This window comes from Neoarius graeffei, chromosome 10, assembly GCF_027579695.1.
Source record: "Neoarius graeffei isolate fNeoGra1 chromosome 10, fNeoGra1.pri, whole genome shotgun sequence".
In the NCBI taxonomy this organism is placed as follows: domain Eukaryota; kingdom Metazoa; phylum Chordata; class Actinopteri; order Siluriformes; family Ariidae; genus Neoarius; species Neoarius graeffei.
Window position 1 is genome coordinate 49,677,281 of NC_083578.1, and position 19,301 is coordinate 49,696,581.

General features: G+C 46.1%; 1 long non-coding RNA gene across 1 annotated transcript in view; it reads left to right on the forward strand.

Annotated features, from left to right (window-relative positions):
• Positions 1–603: 603 nt before the first annotated feature.
• Positions 604–19,301, forward strand: part of LOC132892518 (uncharacterized) — a 46,106-nt gene continuing 27,408 nt past the window's right edge. Inside the window, exons 1-2 of the long non-coding RNA XR_009655451.1 lie at positions 604–755; positions 877–974. This is a non-coding gene — a long non-coding RNA (uncharacterized LOC132892518). The remainder of the gene's footprint in view (positions 756–876; positions 975–19,301) is intronic.

Genomic DNA, 19,301 nt, shown 5'->3' on the forward strand with positions numbered 1-19,301 from the left:
TTGGGGGCTTTTTTCACCTTTATTGGATAGGACAGTGTAGAGACAGGAAATGAGCAGGAGAGAGATGGGGAGGGATCGGGAAATTACCTCGGGTCGGAATATATATATATATATATATATATATATATATATATATATATATAATATAGTTATATTATTGTGGACGACTCATCAGTCAGTAAGTTCAGAGAACTGTAAAGCGGCTGTGGTAAGTTCCAAAAGGAAGTTGAGTTTCCCTGCTACAGTCACGTGACCAACTACAGCAAACGAAGAAGGTTAAACTACAGTGAAAAAGGCGAAATGAACCCGGTGCGCTTTTTGTTCACAATGCGCAGATTAGGCGAACCGTACCATTGATTTTTAGCGACCTCCTGAGGTGGTCTCAGTTCGGTTCGCTTTAAAGGGGTCTGGGTACGGTTGGAGTGTTCACATATGTGCAAAAAATGCTGAGTCATCGATCTGAGTTTGGTTAGATGGCTGAAAGGGACCAAGTGTGAAAACACCCTAAAACTGGCTCTTGAGTTAAACTGTTTTTCAGCCACTCCCATTCTCTAGCATGTTCTGCCATCCACTGCCACATTGTGTTAGTCTCCAACAAGCTTCTCAGAGCTCTTGTGTTTGCTGATAAATTTGGAATAAATTTCCCTAAGTAGTTAACTAGCCCTAAGGCTCTCTGTAAGTCATTTTTCTCCTGCTATAGCCCGAACCTTCTCCAGATCCGGTTGAACTCCTGCCCCAGACAATTTCTCGCCCAGGTAAGTAATCTCTTGCACCCCAAATTGGCATTTACTTTTATTTAGTTTCAGACCTGATCTTTGCACCTGACTAAGAACCCTGTCCAATCTTTCATCATGCTCAGCTTTTGTTTTTCCCCAGACTACCACATCATCGATTAAGACTCCTACTCCTTCTATTCCATCGGAGTTGCTGCACAGTTCTATGAAAAACTTCAGGGGCTGAGCTAATCCCAAATGGTAATCGTAAAAAGCAATGCCTTCCAAATGGTGTATTAAATGTGCACAGTTTAGAGCTTTCCTCATCAAGCACAATTTGGTAGAACCCAGATGAAGCATCTAATTTAGTAAAATAGCATGCTTCACTCATTGTGCTGGTTACTGGTTATGTCTGATTTTGTCGGTAGCCTGTAGTGCTCTCGCTGAATCACTTTATTTAGATCTTTAGGATCTATGCACAGTCTCAGATCTCCATTGGGTTTCTCTATGATAACCAAGGAGTTCACCCATCCAGTGGGTTCCTCAATTTTCCTGACGACTCCTTCTGCTATCAGTGAGTCTAATTTTCCCTCAGTGTCTTTTTAAGCGCAACTGGCACTGTTCGTGTTGGATGTATAACTGTTCGTGCTGGATGTATAACTGGCTCTGTATTATCCTTAAGCCTTATTTTATGTTTGCCTGGTAGGCGGCCTATGCCTTTGAACACCTCTTTGTACTCTTTCACCCAGTCAGTGTGTTTAGTCCTACTTGTAGTAGCATCTGTGTTTTCACTTTGCCCACAGGCTGTCACTTTATCTGTGTCTATGACATGGATCCTCTTTATCAGACCTAGCTGATCACAGGTTTTCAACCCCAAAATTGCTTGTCTATTTTCCTCAACAAGCACAAACAATGCATTCACTTTCTGACCTTTGCTAGATAGTGTAACTCTACACATTCCCTTTGTAGGTATTGGCTTATCATCATATGTTCTGAGATTTATCTTTTTGTCTCTTACTTTAGGTTTGTTTATCAGTCTATTATAGTCTTTCATTGGCAGGATGTTTACCTGTGCCCCTGTGTCCAGCTTCAGTGAAATGTCCGTGCCATTCACGTTCAAGCATGCAATCCATTCATCGCTTGAAACACTGCTCTCCCTCAATTGCGTCCACGAAGAACGGTGTCTTGTCGTCCTCCTCGCTGTCGCTCTCCTTTTCCACAAGCTGCACCCTTTTCTTTGAGAAACAGCACTTAGCGAAGTGGTTCTTTCTGCCACATTTTCAGCATTCCTTCCCAAAGGCTGGGCACTGTCTCAGTGCATACTTCATTCTGCATCTTTCGCAGTTCCCGCTCTCTTGCTTGGGCCTTGCATCTTTTTTCTTTGCGTTTGTTGTTACTTTCAGTTTCGTTCGCTGCACTGCGTGGACCTCGACGGTCTCATTTTCCTTGCTGAAAGTCTTTATTTGCGCCTTTGCACTCTCTGATGCTTGGCATATTTTAATTGCCTTTTCTAGCATTAAGTCTGTCTCTTTCAAGAAATGCATCCTCACTTTATTGTCTTGGACTCCAATTACAATTTGGTCCCTTATCAACGAGTCACACAGTGGTCCGAAGTTGCATGACTGACTTTTCAGTCGTAGGTCTGTGACATACTATTCTATCGATTCTGACTCTTTCTGAAGCCGGTTCCTGAACACATGCCTCTCGTACGTTTCATTCTTTCTCGGTGTGCAATACTGTTCAAATTTCTCCATAACTACGTCGAACTTATCTTTCTGTTCTTCTGTGAAGACAAATGTATTGTACACATCCAGTGCACCGTGCCCTGCCACTGTTAACAGTAGTGCTATCTTCCTCTTGTCATTCCCTTGAAGACCAATAGCAAGCATATAAAGTTCAAAACTTTGTTTAAACACTTTCCAGTTCTTGTTGACATTACCGGTCAACTTTAACTCGTCAGGTTGACGGACGAAATCCATCTTTATAGTCGGTTTGAGATATTTTATCCTGGTACCATGTATTGACGACACACACACACACCCCAAGTACCGCTCAGTCAGAACACTTACTTGAAGACTGCTTCATAGTACATAACGTCCCTTTACCAGTTTATGGCCTAAACGTCACACTGCCAACTAGTGGTGAAACACATTTCACATCACATATCAATACAGTTGATACATTGTGTAGACTCAGTCAATATAAATTTCAGACTATTTGTCATGCTTGATTTAGAAAATGAAGAAATGAGCCCTTACAGTTCACTAACTAGCTTTGTATTAACTTTTTAATATGGCAAAAAATGTAAGCTTTAGCTAAACTGGCATTTGCTTTCTTTGGACAGAAATGCAATTTTATAATTGAATATTGAATTTGTCTTTTTCCCCAAAGTTTAACACAACTCAGGGAAATTCAGTCTGAAATTGATGTCAATAATGTCTGGAAATTGTAACTCTTTTACAACATTTGTTGCTTTTACATAAATGATTGGTGGGGGGGGGGGGGGGGAGTATAGACGGCTGACAAGTTACAGGAAAAACAAACCATAAAGTGTCTTAGTAAGGTGTTGGGCCACCACAAGCTGTCAGACCAGCTTTAATACCTCTTGGCACAGACACTGCACATCTCTGGAACTGTACTGGAGGAATAAACACCATTCTCCCAAAAGATATTCTCTCAGGTGATAGTGATGGAAAGTGCTGTCTAACACACCAGTCCCAAATCTCCCATCAGTGTTCAAATGGGTTACAATCTGATGACTATGGAGGGCATAGCATGTCATTTCTTATTTTTTTTAATTGCATAATTGTATCATTTAGTGCATCTGTCTGTATCTAGTGGGCTTTCTAGTTGTTTCTAGTTTATGTGTCATTCATTTAAATATGTGATTTTTACACCAACTGCAGTCGTTTGAGGCTAGCTAACATTTAAAACTGTCTAGGGATGGAAACCAGGTTTATCATTTGAGTTAAACAGTCTTAGGCTACAATCCACACGACAACGGCAACGAGATGTTATTTAAAAAAATATTGCATCCACATGAGCAACGATCAGTAAAATATTAGGTCCATGGAGCACTTGCATGTGACGTCACAGCCGATCAAGATTGTGACAGACGCCATCTTGTCGGTCAAACGCCATATTTCCGCCTTCTGGTTCTACTTCTGCTTCTACTTCTACCTTTTCTTCTGGAAAACCCTACTATATACAATTCTACAATTCAACGGCTGCGGCTACAAGCTCTCCCTACCTGTGCACGTTTTTTATGTTTTTTGTGTGTATTTTTGCGTGTTGTTCGTCTGTACTGGACTTCAATATCCACTACAACCGTATGGACTTACTGGACATTGGTTTCCAGCAGAAAATGACGGTTTGTAGCGATTTCCATCGCATGCACAACATTCCGGACGAGATCGCGAGACCAGCGGGGTCTCCGTGGATTGTTATCGGAAGCAAAGCGAAGGAGGCGGTGCCGGGAGCGGAAGCAAAAGCGAGGCTGCAGAGCCGGCCTGTTGACTAAGCTCAGAAAACAGCCACTCAAATCTCCACTGCTAAGCCTCTACCTCTCCAACGCCAGATCTATGGTAAACAAGACGGACGATTTGGAATTACAGCTGGAATTACCTTATTCTATAATCGGCTGGTCAGTGCTATACTAGATACTGATATAGTGTTAGTACTCAATACTTAAGTGACTTACCCGTCCAATGAGGATAGTTATTTTCTTGTTTACAAGATGCCACATCTGAGTCGCTGACAAATCCTGAATTTCTGTAAAGATAACTGTCCAGAGATTTATAAGCACGCAGTGCTTCACCACTGAACAGCGAGGGAAAGTTAATGAGGTAATTATACACATCCGGGTATTCCGCTGGCAGTTCCATATCCACTGACATGGTCATGAAAACCCACGTCCGGTAAGCCATAAGGGTCACTAATCTGTAGATCGTTTATTTTAGACATATCTAGTTATCTGTTCATTAGAAAAATGAGCTGTGTAGTCCGTCGGTTGAAATTGATCCATTCTGTACACGAGTGCAGCAGTATTCAGCTATGTTTTTTACCGACAAGATGGCGGCTGTGTACTTTCCGGTCACGTGACTGCAAGATCTCTATATGGCAACGCAACGCTTGCTGAAAACGATGCAATACACATGCCACACCTCTAGGGGCACTGTAAGACAGTCCCTTCGGAGACACCAGAACAATAGAAGAAGTAAGGACGCATGCGCATAAACTATTATGCATGAGACTTCATATTAGCCACAAAGTCAGAAAAATCTGTTCGTAAAATTACATTATAATGACCAAATACAATGAAAAGTATTTTTCCAGTCTCACCTGTGAAAGGTAATCCCATGTGATCTCGTTTGGACGGTAAACCTGTTGGTACAGTTAAACGCAGCACATGAATGAGGCATCTTTATTCTCCGCTTTGACCCATCCAATGTGGTGGCGAGGATGACGTATGATTCTATGTGGAAGGCGGCGTCTTTAATGGTCCGGAATAAATTGAATGCTACACGTTGATGGATTAATTTGTTCTTCTATGCCCTTTTTGAGGAATGTATTGTAGGACTTAAACCAACATCTGAAGAGGTGAGATCGCTCCTTTTTTTTCCCTATTTTTGCTGGCGGGATTGACTCTGCCCTAAGGGCTATTCTCTCTCTCTCTCTCTCTCTCTCTCTCTCTCTCTCTCTCTCACTTTGCACCATTACACAATAAATATTCAGAGTGAAAATATTTTGTAAGCGCGTTTCATGAACCAAGTTATAGGATTTGTTGACAACTCGCATTGAGTTCGTTACACTTCTACCCAGCGTGAAGCACTGACAGTCATGTGGTTGTGATGTCATCGTAAACAAATCCGTTCTACTCATCCAGATGACTTCGCAACGGCAACGTTGCCAGATCTTTCCACTCTGGAACTCGTTCTCAAAAGATTGCATTTTGGGGCACCCAAAACGCCGGTGCCGTGTGGACGCCAGGCCGAAACAATAAACGATTGTATCGGATTCACCTGAATCCGTTGCCGTGTGGACAGGGCCTTAAGCTATACTATCCTAGCACCCTTTAAGGATGCATTAGATCTGTGTAAAAGTGGGGTTCCCAATTTCAGGGCATTCACCCAATCATTTGGAGATCACGAGTTCTCAAGAGAGCAGAATTGGGCTATACTCTCCATCCCCTGTAATTACAGCAACAGTAGCCAATCATGGGCATCTTTGAGCTCATGCGTGTGGAGGTGGGTAGATAGCTCATTCTGCCAAGTGTGTTATGCCACCCTTGATGCTTCATGAGCAGTAGTTTGAAATAATGCAGTTGGCTGATGGGGAAGGATGTGATAGCCTTTGTAGTTCTTGTGTGATAGGGGAGAGCTGTCTGGTGGGTGGGAATTGGCCATGAATAAATTAGGGAGAAAATTGGAGGGAAAAAAACTTACTTACTTAAGGTGGCCTCAGCCGAACTGCACACCTCGAAGACCAGTCTCTGCGGTTGGACATGTAGGCGGCAAGCTCGGCATTGTTGGCTACCCCAACATCTCTCATGAGTGTATCGATGAGTGTAGTCACTGGATGACCAGGACACTGCAATCCATGCGTGGGCTCCCACAGAATGAGTTGACTAGCAGGGAGCTCATTGTTCCTAAAGCAGTGACCTGCCAGGCCAAGCCTCTTCCAGGCCACCTTGTTGGAGATCCTTGGGAGGTCACCGGAGAGCTCTTTGTTGGGAATGTGGTCCTGCCAACTGATGTTTAAGGCAACATGCAGCATGCGGGTGGTATGAGCCATCCAGCGACTTCTGGAGGGAGATGTTCAGGGCCCAGCACTCGCTACCATACAGGAGTATGGATTCCGCCATTACACAGAACAGCTTGATCTTGAGTTCTCGTGATATGGTGGATTTCCAGACAGCTCTCATGTTGTTAAGAGCCTTCCATGCAAGAGCCTTTCGGATCTTCATGTCATGTTCGGTGGAGCCAATCCATGAGCTAAGATATTTAAAATTGCTCATGACCTCAAGGAGCTTTCCAGTTTTTGTCCTAGGTGAAGCTGTGAGGGGAACATTGCAGGTCATAACTTTGGTTTTCTAGTCATTGACAAAGGACTTCAGTACACTCCTCTTCTACATGTAGCAGCAGTTCCTGGGCCTGCAGGATGTCATCAGAGAGCAAGGCAGTGTCATCAGCGAAGTCCAGATCTGCAAGTGCCTTCGGAGGGATCATGAAGGTTCATGATCTTCGGGGAGTGAGCATAAGACCAAGCTCAGTTTCTTTCCCATCAATGGCGTTCCTGAGAGCGTAGTCAAGAACCATCACAAACAAGAATGGAGCGAGTGTGTCCCCTTGGAGCACGCCTGCGATGATCTTGAACTCATCAGAAATACCATCAGCAGTGACAACTGTGGCTCTAGTGTTGGTGTATATTGCTCTGATGGCACTAAGCAACCTTGGTGGGATACCATACACTTTTAGGATCTTGAACATGTTGTCATGCCGGATGGAATCAAAAGCCTTCTTGCAGTCTAAGAATGTGATGACTGCTGAGAGATTGTTCTTCCATACTTCTTCAAGGATGTGGCGTAGTGCCAGGATGTGGCTCACTGTAGATCTGCCTTCCTGAAATCCATTCTGATTGAATCTAAGGTGAGGTTCAATGGGACCATGGATGTGATTGAGTATCATTCGGTTAAAGATCTTGGCAATGACACAAGTGAAGCTTATTCCTCTGTAATTGTTGGTGTTAGAGAGGTTGCCTGATTTGGGAAGTGAGATGACATTGGAGAGTGACCACTGATTTGGCTTTTCACTATACATCAGCACCTGGCTACAGAACAACAAGATTGTCATCCAGGTCACAGGTTTTGTAGATCTCTGGTGGAATGCCATCAGGGCCAGCACTTTTGCCCAGTTTCAGATCTCCCTTAACCTCAATGTACTGTTCCATAGAGAAAGGATCATCGTCAATGTCCAGATCGCATAAGACGTCAGGGATGTCGTAGGTGATGTCTGCTGTGTCTTGGGAACCTCCCAGGAGTTTGATGAAGTGATTGAGCCAGTTGGTAACACACTGATTAGATAATTGCATGGATGAATAGGTCTACAGGAATTCTGAATAAAGTGCTCTGAGTGTAAGAACAACCACTTTTGGTTGTTTGGTTCTTACAACCAAAAGTGTTGCTCTTACATCTAGCTCTTACAACTGTCCAGTTGTGAGAGCTAGAGAGAAGCTTAGGGAAAGGCCGAAGCTCTAGCTGTAACAGCATCTATAGAACAACAATTTGACACCCAGGTTGTGGAGGAGGCCAGAAAATCCCTCTATGGAGTGTACGACCAAATTCTAGCAGACGATCTACAGGAGAAAACTGAGAGAATTGAGCGGGCCCACTTAAGCAGACAGTACAGTGAGGCCTGGAGAGTAGTCAACGAAATTAGTGGCCAGAAAAGACTTCCCAGAGGCCAAATTGCTGGAGCTGGCCCTGAGGAGCGTGTTACCACCTGGAGGGAAAAAAAGATGTGCAAAAGTAATTGTTTCAAATTGAGACTAATCCCATGTGTGAGATGATAACAGACAATAATTGAGTGACATACATGATGTTCTTGTCAAACATGACTGACTCATGAAGGCTTTCTGTGATTTTTTTTTTTAAATGTTTAATCCACAATGCAGCCCACATAGATGTACTCAATATGAATCTTTGCCTTTACAAGTTTACCTTTACGGCCTGCCTTTAGCTATTATAAGCAAAGTCACCTGTATTTTAGAGCACAACGTAATCACAGCTAAAAGGAAAATTATTCTTTTTTTCATGCAGTGGTGTACTCATGAATATTGGTGTAGAGTAGGACATGATGAAGTAATAAGTAAAAAAAAATGTCATCAGCTTGAAATGGAAATGCTACAGCAGAATTCACTTGCAAATTATAAACCTGTGCTCGATTGCTTCTGATTTGCCATTTCTTTTGATGCCCCACTGCTTCAGAACAGAACTTTGTCAGCTATAGCTTGAGTTTATAATGAGGTTTCAGACTTTTTGTGGTCAAATAAAAAGAAAATGGGTACCAAGTGACAAAAGTGGTTGTTCTTACACTCATGGAGCACTTTATTAAGAATCCCTGTAGACCTATTCATTCATGCAATTATCTAATCAGCCAATCATGTGGCAGCAGCGTAATGCATAAAAGCATGCAGCTTCAGGCAATGTTCACATCAACCATCAGAATTTGGGGGATGTGATCTCCATAATTTTGACCGTGGCATGATTGTTGGTGCCAGATGGGTTAGTTTGAGTATTTCTATAACTGCTAATCTCCTGGGATTTTCACGCACAACAGTCTCCAACATTTCCACAGAATGGTACAATACAGAAAAAACATCCAGCAAGCAGCAGTTTTGTGGATGGAAACACCATGTCGATGAGAAAGGTCAACAGAGAATGGCCAGACTGGTTCAAGCTGACAGAAAAGTTACAGTCACTCAGATAACCACTCTGTACAATTGTGGTGAGCAGAAAAACATCTCATAACGCACAACATGTCAAACTTTGAAGCAGATGAGCTACAACAGTGGAAGACCACATCAGGTTCCACTTCTGTCAGCCAGAACAGAAAGCTGAAGCTACAGTGGGCACAGGCTCACCAAAACTGAACAGATTAATACTGGAAAAACATAACCTAGTCTGATTAATCTCGATTATTGTTGAGGCACACAGATGCACCAACAGCATGAATCCATGAGCCCAACCTGCTTGTGTCAACAGTCCAAGCTGGTGGAGGTGATGTAATGGTGTGGGGAGTATTTTCTTGACACACTTTGGCCTGTTAATACCAATCAATCATGGCTTGAATGCCAGAGCTTATTTGAATATTGTTGCTGATCATGTGCATCACTTTATGGTCACAATGTACCATCTTTAAATGGCTACTTCCAGCATGATATTCATCATGTCACAAATTAAATGAACATGACAATGAGATCAATGTTCTTCGGGGCCTTTCCAGTTACCACATCTGAATCCGATAGAACACCTACAGGATGTGGCAGAACATGAGATTTACAGAATGAAACTCCAACTGAAAAATCTGCAAGAATTGCATGATGCAGTTATGACAATATGGACTAGAATCTCAAAGGAATGTTTCTGGCATCTTGTGTAATCCAGGAAAACGTGTTTATAAAATTGTGTCAGTGTTTTAGCTGTACATTCAGTGATCTGACTTTCTCTTTTCTCAATAATTTTATGAGTGTGTGTGCATGTGTGTAATTTTCTTCAGTGGTACAAGTCAAGTGAAGTCAAGTTTATTTGTATAGCGCTTTTAACAATAAACATTGTCGCAAAGCAGCTTTACAGAATTTGAATGAATGAAAACATGAGCTAATTTTATCCCTAATCTATTCCCAATGAGCAAGCCTGTGACAACTGTGGCAAGGAAAAATTCCCTCAGACGACGAGAGGAACCAGACTCAAAAGGGAACCCATCCTCATTCGGGCAACAACAGACAACATGACTATAACATTAACAGTTTTAACATGAAGTCAGTTTCGTTGATGTTATATACGAATCTTCATTGATGGAAACTTGAGTGCAAAACTATTCATGACAACTGCAGTCCTAAAGTTAGCAAGTCAACTGTAGTCCTCAGCCATAAAAGTACATGGCTTACTGTATGGTCCATGGCTGCACCCTGTTTGCTCTCACAAAATACACAGTAGCTTTGTAACATCTTTTTCAGGCCTCTGAATTAACACTTGAATAAATTCCAGGGGGAAAACATGCATCTTAAAATCACTCATGATGAGACATTTAAACCATATTGTTGATAAAAGGTTCTACATTTATTACATGAACTCACAAGCTTCTGGTCATTTGCAAATAACTAACTTCCAGAGAACATGTAATGTGTGTAGACATTCTTAAAGTCTGTGGCTTTCAGTAACACATTTCTTATTATATAGTTTGAATACAACACCTATATAATCAGAACACACCCTATAAATGTGTTTTTTCCTCATCAACCCATTCAGCTACTGTTGTGTCTGAGAATATCTCCAACCTTATCTTAAATATAACAATGAAATGATTATTACAGTGGTTATAAAGTAACAAAGAATTAAATGGTTACAGATGTTACCTTTTACAACCCCGATTCTAAAAAAGTTGGGACAAAGTACAAATTGTAAATAAAAATGGAATGCAATGATGTGGAAGTTTCAAAATTCCATATTTTATTCAGAATAGAACATAGATGACTGTGGCAGCGGGGGCGTGGTCAAGCGCCGGTCTGTGACAGGAGGGTGGAGCCGGGGAAGGTGAGTGGCAGAATCGCGACACCTGAGGATAATTAACCTGTGTTTGTGTGTGTGTTTTCCCAGTAACCGCTCCCTATTTAAGGAGGCAGAGAGAGAGGAGAGGGAGCGCAACCCGGGACCAGACAAGTGTGCGTGTGTGTGTGTATGGAAGGAAATATTTAGACTGAAAAGTTGTTAAAATAAATAGATTCCTCTGCCTCCAAGCATTGTCCTGCCGTCCTCTGTGCTCCACCCACACTCGAAACTCGCTACAGTGGTGCTGAAACCCGGGAAAAGGTGGAGCACCAACACAGCAGCCCCATGGAATCCTCCCCGTTCGCGGACTTGGTCCACGCCCTCGCCACGGCTCAGCAGAGCCAGCACCAGGCACTTGTCACGCTCCGAAAGGAGCAGGAGCGCCACTTCGAAGCCCTGGTGCTGGCCCAGCAGGAAGATCGAGAGGCGTTCCGGCGTCTCCTCGCGGCGGCGGGGTCCACCAGCGCCTCGGCCGTGGGCCCGTCTCCCCTCACCGTGACCAAGATGGGCCCGCAGGACGACCCCAAGGCGTTCATCACATTGTTCGAGCAGGTCAGTGAAGCCTCGGGGTGGCCGATGGAGCAGCGCGCGGCGCGCCTCCTCCCCCTCCTGACGGGAGAGGCGCAGCTGGCCGCACTACAGCTCCCCGCCGACCGCAGGCTGGCGTACGCCGATCTTCGTCGGGCTGTCCTCCAGCGCGTGGGGCGCACGCCGGAGCAGCAGCGCCAGCGCTTCCGCGCGCTGCGGATGGAGGAAGTTGGCAGCCCGTTTGCGTTCGGCCAGCAGCTCCGGGACGCCTGTTGGCGGTGGCTGAGGGCCGAAGATCGCGACGCCGAGGGAATCATCGACCAGGTGGCGCTGGAACAGTTCATCGCCCGCTTACCAGCCGGAACCGCGGAGTGGGTCCAGTGCCACCGCCCGGCGTCGCTGGATCAGGCCGTAGGACTGGCGGAGGATCATCTGGCGGCTGTTCCGGTGGCAGGACAGCGGACGTCATCAGCTTCTCTCTCCTCTTCTCTCTCTCTTTCTCTCCCCCCTCCTCCCGTGTCCCGTCCTCTCCCCATTCCCCCACCGCGGAGGCGGGGGCCAGCTCCACCCCAGCCGGCCCGCCGCACAAATGGTGCCCTCCCGTTTCTCCCTTCTGTGTCTGTCTCTCCCCCCCCTCAGGTGAGTGAGCCCCAGAACACAGCTGCAGAAGGAAGGCCCGGGCCGGTCTGCTGGCGCTGCGGGGAACCGGGCCACCTGCAGCAACAGTGTGCAGCGATGGAAGTGGGGGCGGTGGTGCGGATCCCCGACGCGCCAGAGGCTGCCCTCGATCGGGCCGGAGCGTATCGCATACCGGTAAGTGTACAAGGGGCTACATATCAGGCGTTGGTGGATTCAGGTTGCAATCAGACCTCAATCCGCCAAAGCCTGGTGCAAGACGAGGCATTGGGGGGAGCACAAGGGGTGAAGGTGTTGTGTGTGCACGGGGATATTCACAGCTACCCGTTGGTGTCGGTCCACATACATTTCAGAGGGGAAAAATCGATAGTGAAGGCGGTGGTTAATCCTCGCCTTACCCACTCTTTGATTTTGGGGACTGATTGGCCGGGATTTCGGGGTTTAATGGCACGCCTAGTAAAGAGTGGGTCCTGCCAGTTGACAGGGGAGGGTCCCGGTGTCGCTTTGGCTGGAGCTGCGGTCGCAGAGCCGTCTACGTCATCTCCGCGACAGAGTGAGGAGCCACCGGCCCCTCCTCTGTCTATTGGGGAATCCCTCGCGGATTTCCCACTGGAACAATCGCGAGACGAGACTCTGCGACACGCGTTTGACCAAGTGAGAGTAATCGATGGTCAGACGCTCCAGCCGAACGCCACCCCGTCCTTCCCCTATTTTTCCATTTTGAAGGATAGGTTATACCGAGTGACGCAGGACACTCAGACAAAAGAGCGAGTCACCCAATTGTTAATTCCAAAGAGCCGCCGGGAATTGGTATTCCAGGCGGCTCACTTTAATCCCATGGCTGGACACCTCGGGCAGGATAAGACACTCGCCCGGATAATGGCCTGATTCTATTGGCCGGGGATTCGCGGCGATGTCCGTAAATGGTGTACGGCGTGCCGCGAATGCCAGTTAGTAAATCCAGCGGCCATTCCAAAAGCGCCCTTGCGCCCCCTACCATTAATCGAGACCCCGTTCGAGAGAATTGGGATGGATCTCGTCGGGCCATTAGATCGGTCAACACGAGGGTACCGCTTTATATTGGTTCTGGTGGACTATGCAACGCGATATCCGGAAGCGGTGCCTCTTTGCAATATCTCAGCATGCAGTATTGCGGAGGCCCTCTTCCACATCATCTCCCGGGTTGGAATCCCGAAAGAGATTCTGACTGACCAAGGCACCTCATTTATGTCACGGACACTGAGCGAACTGTATGGGCTACTGGGTATTAAGCCGATCCGCACCTGCGTGTATCACCCACAGACGGACGGTTTAGTTGAACGGTTCAATCGCACCCTCAAGAACATTATCAAAAAATTCGTAAGTGAGGATGCACGTAACTGGGATAAGTGGCTCGAACCCTTGTTGTTCGCAGTGCGAGAGGTCCCCCAAGCCTCCATGGGGTTCTCCCCGTTTGAATTATTATATGGGCGTAAGCCGCGCGGCATCTTAGATGTCCTGCGGGAAAATTGGGAGGAGGGACCTACACAGAGCAAAAACGAAATTCAGTACGTTATGGATCTGCGCGCAAAACTCCACACGCTCACCCACCTAACTCAGGAGAATTTGCGGCAGGCCCAGGAACGGCAAGCCCGCCTGTACAACAAGGGCACGCGCCTTAGAGAGTTCACTCCGGGAGATAAGGTACTCGTCCTGTTGCCCACGTCGAGCTCCAAATTAATCGCAAAGTGGCAAGGACCCTTTGAGGTCACACGGCGAGTCGGGGACGTCGACTATGAGGTTAGGCGAACGGACAGGGAGGGGGCGCTACAGATCTACCACCTCAATCTGCTGAAACTCTGGAATGAGGAGGTCCCCGTGGCGTTGGTGTCGGTAGTTCCGGAGAAGGCAGAGCTGGGGCCGGAGGTCCAAAAAGGGTCATTGGCAACACGTACCTCTCCGGTCCCCTGTGGAGACCACCTCTCCCTGACCCAACTCACGGAGGTCGCCCAGTTGCAGACCGAGTTTTCGGATGTGTTCTCGCCCCTGCCCGGTCGCACTAACCTCATAGAACACCACATAGAGACGCCCCCGGGGGTGGTAGTGCGGAGCCGTCCTTATAGATTACCCAAACACAAAAAAAAGGTGGTTCGGGAAGAACTTCAGGCCATGCTCGAAATGGGCATCGTCGAAGAGTCCCACAGTGACTGGAGCAGCCTGGTGGTCTTGGTTCCCAAGGCCGACGGCTCGGTCCGGTTCTGTGTGGACTATAGAAAAGTCAACGCGGTGTCTAAAATCGACGCGTACCCAATGCCTCGTATTGATGAGCTGCTCGATCGACTAGGCACGGCTCGCTTTTACTTGACACTGGATTTGACGAAGGGATATTGGCAGATCCCCTTGACTCCATTATCCCGAGAGAAAACGGCCTTTTCCACACCGTTCGGCTTACACCAGTTCGTCACACTTCCTTTTGGGCTGTTTGGGGCACCCGCTACGTTTCAGCGGCTGATGGACCGGGTCCTCCGGCCCCACGCCACCTATGCGGCCACTTACCTAGATGATATCATCATTTATAGTAATGATTGGCAGAGGCACCTACAACACCTGAGGGCCGTCCTTAGGTCGCTGAGGCAGGCGGGACTCACTGCCAACCCGAAGAAGTGTGCGATTGGGCGGGTGGAAGTACGGTATCTGGGCTTCCACTTGGGCAACGGGCAGGTGCGTCCCCAAATTAATAAGACAGCAGCGATTGCGGCCTGCCCGAGGCCCAAGACCAAAAAGGGGGTGAGGCAGTTCCTGGGGCTGGCTGGCTACTATCGTAGGTTTATACCTAATTATTCAGACGTCACCAGCCCGCTGACTGACCTCACTAAAAAGGGGGCACCAGATCCGGTCCAGTGGACAGAGCAGTGCCAGCGGGCTTTCTCTGAGGTAAAGGCTGCACTGTGTGGGGGGCCACTTTTACACTCCCCTGACTTCTCTCTCCCTTTTGTGTTGCAGACCGATACGTCGGACAGAGGGCTGGGGGCCGTTTTGTCCCAGCAGGTGGAGGGGGAGGACCGCCCGGTCCTGTACATCAGCCGGAAGCTGTCAGTGCGTGAGGGGCGCTACAGCACAATTGAAAAAGAGTGCCTGGCGATTAAGTGGGCGGTCCTCGCCCTCCGTTACTATCTGCTGGGGCGCTCTTTCACTCTCTGTTCGGACCACGCGCCCCTCCAGTGGCTCCACCGCATGAAGGATGCCAACGCGCGGATCACCCGTTGGTATCTGGCACTCCAACCCTTCAACTTCAAGGTAGTCCACAGGCCGGGGGCGCAGATGGTCGTGGCGGACTTCCTCTCCCGTCAAGGGGGGGGGGGAGTCGGCTGCGGGCCGGACGAGCGCCCGGCCTGAGTTGGGCGGTGGGGGTATGTGGCAGCGGGGGCGTGGTCAAGCGCCGGTCTGTGACAGGAGGGTGGAGCCGGGGAAGGTGAGTGGCAGAATCGCGACACCTGAGGATAATTAACCTGTGTTTGTGTGTGTGTTTTCCCAGTAACCGCTCCCTATTTAAGGAGGCAGAGAGAGAGGAGAGGGAGCGCAACCCGGGACCAGACAAGTGTGTGTGTGTGCGTATGGAAGGAAATATTTAGACTGGAAAGTTGTTAAAATAAATAGATTCCTCTGCCTCCAAGCATTGTCCTGCCGTCCTCTGTGCTCCACCCACACTCGAAACTCGCTACAATGACATATCAAATGTTTAAACTGAGAAAATGTATCATTTAAAGAGAAAAAATAGGTGATTTTAAATTTCATGACAACACCACATCTCAAAAAAGTTGGGACAAGGCCATGTTTACCACTATGAGACATTCCCTTTTCTCTTTACAACAGTCTGTAAACATCTGGGGACTGAGGAAACAAGTTGCTCAAGTTTAGGGATAAGAATGTTAACCCATTCTTGTCTAATGTAGGATTCTAGTTGCTCAACTGTCTTAGGTCTTTTTTGTCGTATCTTCCGTTTTATGATGCGCCAAATATTTTCTATGGGTGAAAGATCTGGACTGCAGGCTGGCCAGTTCAGTACCCGGACCCTTCTTCTACGCAGCCTTGATGCTGTAATTGATGCAGTATGTGGTTTGGCATTGTCATGTTGGAAAATGCAAGGTCTTCCCTGAAAGAGATGTCGTCTGGATGGGAGCATATGTTGCTCTAGAACCTGGATATACCTTTCAGCATTGATGGTGTCTTTCCAGATGTGTAAGCTGCCCATGCCACACGCACTAATGCAACCCCATACCATCAGAGATGCAGGCTTCTGAACTGAGCGCTGATAACAACTTGGGTCGTCCTTCTCCTCTTTAGTCCGAATGGCACGGGGTCCCTGATTTTCAAAAATAACTTCAAATTTTGATTCGTCTGACCACAGAACAGTTTTCCACTTTGCCACAGTCCATTTTAAATGAGCCTTGGCCCAGAGAAGACGTCTGCGCTTCTGGATCATGTTTAGATACGGCTTCTTCTTTGAACTATAGAGTTTTAGCTGGCAACGGCGGATGGCACGGTGAATTGTGTTCACAGAAAATGTTCTCTGGAAATATTCCTGAGCCCATTTTGTGATTTCCAATACAGAAGCATGCCTATACAGTGGGGCAAAAAAGTATTTAGTCAGTCACCAATTGTGCAAGTTCTCCCACTTAAAAAGATGAGAGAGGCCTGTAATTTTCATCATAGGTATACCTCAAATATGAGCGACAAAATGAGAAAAAAAAATCCAGAAAATCACATTGTCTGTCTGATTTTTAAAGAATTTATTTGCAAATTATGGTGGAAAATAAGTATTTGGTCAATAACAAAAGTTCATCTCAATACTTTGTTATATACCCTTTGTTGGCAATGACAGAGGTCAAACGTTTTCTGTAAGTCTTCACAAGATTTTCACACACTGTTGCTGGTATTTTGGCCCATTCCTCCATGCAGATCTCCTCTAGAGCAGTGATGTTTTGGGGCTGTCGCTGGGCAACACGGACTTTCAACTCCCTCCAAAGATTTTCTATCTGGAGACTGGCTAGGCCACTCCAGGACCTTGAAATGCTTCTTATGAAGCCACTCCTTCGTTGCCTGGGTGGTGTGTTTGGGATCATTGTCATGCTGAAAGACCCAGCCACGTTTCATCTTCAATGCCCTTGCTGATGGAAGGAGGTTTTCACTCAAAATCTCACAATACATGGCCCCATTCATTCTTTCCTTTACATGGATCAGTCATCCTGGTCCCTTTGCAGAAAAACAGCCCCAAAGCATGATGTTTCCACCCCCATGCTTCACAGTAGGTATGGTGTTCTTTGGATGTAACTCAGCATTCTCAAATCATTAGTTTTCTTTTGTTTCAGACATGTAAAAGTTTTTTACCTTTACCTGACATGTTTCGACGGTGTAACTTCCGTCTTCATCAGAGGGTCACCTGGATGTTGGTGTGTGACGTGCCTTTATAATCAGCTGATGTTGACGGAATGATGAAGAAGAATGATGAAGACTCTGATGAAGACGGAAGTTACACCGTCAAAACATGCCAGGTAAAGGTAAAAAACTTTTACATGTCTGAAACAAAAGAAAACTAATGATTTGATTTAAGAAGAAGACATAATGAACATAATATATTTATTAAACTCAGCATTCTTTCTCCTCCAAGCATGACAAGTTGAGTTTTTACCAAAAAGTTCTATTTTGGTTTCATCTGACCATATGACATTCTCCCAATCCTCTTCTGGATCATCCAAATGCTCTCTAGCAAACTTCAGACGGGCCTGAACATGTACTGGCTTAAGCAGGGGGACACGTCTGGCACTGCAGGATTTGAGTCCCTAGCGGCGTAGTGTGTTACTGATGGTAGCCTTTGTTACTTTGGTCCCAGCTCTCTGCAGGTCATTCACTAGGTCCCCCCGTGTGGTTCTGGGATTTTTGCTCACCGTTCTTGTGATCATTTTGACCCCACGGGGTGAGATCTTGCGTGGAGCCCCAGATTGAGGGAGATTATCAGTGGTCTTGTATGTCTTCCATTTTCTAATAATTGCTCCTGCAGTTGATTACTTCACACCAAGCTGCTTACCTATTGCAGATTCAGTCTTCCCAGCCTGGTGCAGGTCTACAATTTTGTTTCTGGTGTCCTTTGACAGCTCTTTGGTCTTGGACATAGTGGAGTTTGGAGTGTGACTGTTTGAGGTTGTGGACAGGTGTATTTTATACTGATAACGAGTTCAAACAGGTGCCATTAATACAGTTAATGAGTGGAGAACAGAGGAGCCTCTTAAAGTTGTTGTTACAGGTCTGTGAGAGTCATAAATCTTGCTTGTTTGTAGGTGACCAAATACTTATTTTACCGAGGAATTTACCAATTAATTCATTAAAAATCCTACAATGTGATTTCCTGGATTCTTTCCCCCCATTCTGTCTCTCATAGTTGAAGTGTACCTATGATGAAAATTACAGGCCTCTCTCATCTTTTTAAGTGGGAGAACTTGCACAATTGGTGGCTGACTAAATACTTTTTTGCCCCACTGTATGTGATGCAGTGCCATCTAAGGGCCCGAAGAGCACGGGCATCCAGTATGGTTTTCCGGCCTTGACCCTTACGTACAGAGATTCTTCCAGTTTCTCTGAATCTTTTGATGATATTATGCACTGTAGATGATGATATGTTCAAACTCTTTGCAATTTTACACTGTCGAACTCCTTTCTGATATTGCTCCACTATTTGTCGGCGCAGAATTAGGGGGATTGGTGATCCTCTTCCCATCTTTACTTCTGAGAGCCGCTGCCACTCCAAGATGTTCTTTTTATACCCAGTCATGTTAATGACCTATTGCCAATTGACCTATTGAGTTGCAATTTGCTCCTCCAGCTGTTCCTTTTTTGTACCTTTAACTTTTCCAGCCTCTTATTGCCCCTGTCCCAACTTTTTTTGAGACATGTTGCTGTCATGAAATTTCAAATGAGCCAATATTTGGCATGAAATTTCAAAATGTCCCACTTTCGACATTTTGATATGTTGTCTATGTTCTATTGTGAATACAATATCAGTTTTTTGAGATTTATAAATTATTGCATTCCGTTTTTATTTACAATTTGTACTTTGTCCCAAC